The sequence below is a fragment of the Plectropomus leopardus genome, unplaced genomic scaffold, assembly GCF_008729295.1.
Source record: "Plectropomus leopardus isolate mb unplaced genomic scaffold, YSFRI_Pleo_2.0 unplaced_scaffold1628, whole genome shotgun sequence".
Classification (NCBI taxonomy): Eukaryota; Metazoa; Chordata; class Actinopteri; order Perciformes; family Serranidae; genus Plectropomus; species Plectropomus leopardus.
In genome coordinates, this window is record NW_024617477.1 from 1 (window position 1) to 3338 (window position 3338).

Below are 3338 nucleotides of genomic sequence, written 5' to 3' on the forward strand. Positions count from 1 at the left end.
TGAAGAGACAGACTCTGAAGAGATGGACTCTGTAGAGACGGACTCTGAAGAGAAGGACTCTGAAGAGACAGACTTTAAGTGAAGAGACGGAGTCTGACTAAAGAGACAGACTCTGATTGAAGAGACAGACTCAAGAGACAGACTCTGACTGAAGTGAGAGACTCTGACTTAAGTGAGAGACTGACTACAGAGATGAACTCTCAAGTGAGAGACTCTGACTGAAGAGACAGACTCTGAAGAAAAGGACTCTGATTGAAGGGACGGACTCTGACTGAAGAGACAGAGTCTGAAGAGACTGACTCCAAAAAAGGAGAGACGGACTCCGACTGAAAGGACACGGACTCTGACTAAAGAGACTAACTCTGAAGAGAGGGACTCTGACAAGACGGATTCTGACTGAAGAGACGGTCTCTGAAAACGTGTCCAGTTACTGATGTTAAAACAAACGTGTTTAGACCATGTATGTATTATAAGGAAGTCTGGATACAGCTGTGGGAGCGGGGCCTCGTTCATTCCTATGAGAGCTGCTCAGTCGTGCATGAGGCAGAAAAAGCTCTTTTTCCGGGTTAAGAAATGTTTCAAATCCGATTACTGGCCCATTGAGTGGTGTAGTAGAGATTAATGGCAACCAAATGCTGCCGAGCGGTTAACTCCGGCGGAGTGGCCAACTTTTGGATTAGCGCCTCCGTTAGCTTGAATGGCAGTCTAAAAAATTAAATCTTGCAGCTCTTTTAGACTTTCCAAATGTTATCGAACCGGATGGTTTCCATCCAGACAGGGATAGAAGAAATTTTGTGGGTTTTGATGCTCACAAAAAATGATTTACTGATTTACAGACGTCTCTTTCCTCATGTTAGTCAACGTGGAAAAGTCTTTCTGGGTCAGTGTCATCATGTGACTGGCTCAAACGGTGTTAATCCACTTCCTCAGAAGCTTGGTTCAGACTTTATGTTTTTTATCTTCAGGTCACATCCTGTCGCTCTGAGAGTCATGTGACCAGTTTCTAATCAATCCGCTGTCTTTTGGTGCAGCTCCTCCGAGGAACACCACTGTCCTCGTCCTGCCGTCTACGGTGGTCCAGGAGGGACAAAATGTCACTATCTGCTGCCAGACCATCAGCTTTCCACCGTCTGCCATTGTCCTGAAGAAGTTGACCAACGGGACGGAGCTGTTCTCCACCAACGGCACCTTCCTATTGGTCAACGTCACTGCCAAAGACTCCGGGCTGTACCAGGTCAATGTGAGCAACCAGCTCGGGTACCAGCTCCAAGTCTTCAGCCTCAGCGTCAGAGGTCAGTCAGACCAGTAAAACCAGTTATAACAGTCAGATCAGTAAGACCAGTCAAACCAGTTATACCAGTCAGACCAGTTATACCAGTCACATCAGTAAGACCAGTCAAACCAGTTAGACTAATCAAACCAGTTAGACCAGTCAGACTAGTTAAACCAGTCAGACCAGTGAAACCAGTTAGACCAGTCAGTACCAGGTTCAAGTCTTTAGCCTCAGTGTCAGAGGTCAATCACACCAGTAAGACCCCCCCAGTCCTTATAATGCTCTGAAGTCATTATTGTTTAAATAATACACATATAGAAAGCTGTTATATAGTGATAAAAAGAACCAATAAGGAGCGTCGATGGTTGTTTCAGAGAATGTCTGGTTTTTAAATCTACCTCAAAGTCCTGGAAAAGTATATTACAATATGTGTCTGACCCCTGAGTTTATGTCTGATGGTGAAAATGGTGTATTTCAATTTTGTGTATTTTTATGTTTGGTGAAATCGATGTATCTGTTTTGTTTTGTTGTGAAGTTTTTGTCTTGCTGGTTTCAGAGAGAAGCTCCAGTCCTCCTCCCAGTCTCACTGCTTACATTGTCCCAGTTCTCTGTGCCGCCACTGGGCTCGCAGCCTCTGCTCTGCTCCTCGAATACTTGAGGAGATCCAGGAAGAAAGGCTTCTACCAGCTGCCCCAGTCTGCCCCCCCCTCAGCCTGAAGCCCGCACTGGGCTACTAACTCCCGCCATGTGGCTACCACCTCCCAACATGTGGCTACCACCTTGCAACAAGTGGCTACTAACTCCAAACATGTGGCCACTGCTTGTTTCCCAAAAACATGGCCACCACCTCCTGATATGTGACTTCCATCTGTTTCAGCACAATATTTAATTATCTCATCACGTAGCTACTATGTTCCAACACGTGGCTACCAAAGTCCAAACCATGTTCGCATCATTCTAGGACATCACAACATACGACTACTTCTTCAGCCCATGGTAACCACGCATCAACTTGTATTTTTATAACTACCCAATGGCTGGCTATCACCTCCCAACACATGGCTACCAAGTTCCAACATTTGGCTATCACTTTCTCAGATGTGGCTTCAATATCCAAATATGTGACTACCACTTCCCCTACTACCACAACTTTCATATCACAACATATGGATACTATCCTCTGACATGTGGCTACCATTTGCCAACATGTGGCTAATAACTCCCAACATGTGGCTTCTACCTGTCTTTATCCCAAACATGTGGTTACCACCTGTTATTAACATTTTTATGTCTAAGCGTGTGGATACTAACTCCCACCATGTGGCTCCTGGTCTCTGTCAAAGAGTCTGGTCAGCGGTGGTCTGTCAGTGTCTCTCGCCAGTATACTGTCCCTTTAACGTCCTGAGGATGGACAGACAGCAGGACAGCTTCTCTGAATCAGACCTTTTACTTTTCTAACGTGTCAGAAGCAACACGCTAGACTGCTGCGTGTTTTTGGCATGGGCTTGCAGTGCTGGGTCAGGGGTTATTATGGGCTGGATCGTACTGGGTCAGGGGTTATTATGGGCTGGATCGTACTGGGTCAGGGGTTATTATGGGCTGGATCTCTGCTGTGAGCTGAATGTAGATTTTGTTTCTCTGCTTTTATTAAAGATATTTATTTCTTCTTGCGTGTTGTTTGTGTGTTTCCTGTGATCGGGTCTTTCTCCTCGCTCTGGCTCCGTGTTTACTGGAAGTCTGCAGGACGGCTCAGCCGTTACCATGGCGACTGCAGGCCGGCGTTAACATCATCGGTCCTCCTGACGACCAACAGACCGGCTGTGTTTGTGTTTCAGAGAGTTTAACTCTTTCACGACCATCCTCCTCCTCTTCCTGCTTCTCCTCCTCCTGTCTCTCTCTCCTCTTCCTCTCCTCTCCTCCGCCTCTCTCCTTCTCCTTTCTCTCTCCTCCTCTCTCCTCCTCCTCTTCTCTCTCTCTCCTCCTCCTCTCTCCTTCCCCTGTCTCTCTCCTCCTCTCTCCTCCTCCTCTTCTCTCTCTCTCTCCTCCTACTCTCTCCTTCCCGTCT

At 46.7% G+C, this 3338-nt stretch overlaps 1 long non-coding RNA gene across 1 annotated transcript; it reads left to right on the plus strand.

The window, feature by feature from the left end:
* The first annotated feature begins 900 nt into the window (after nt 1-900).
* LOC121964597 lies at nt 901-2939 on the plus strand. Its single transcript, XR_006107379.1, has 2 exons — nt 901-1292; nt 1830-2939. It is a non-coding gene; the product is annotated as an uncharacterized LOC121964597 (long non-coding RNA).
* The last annotated feature ends 399 nt before the right edge of the window (nt 2940-3338 follow it).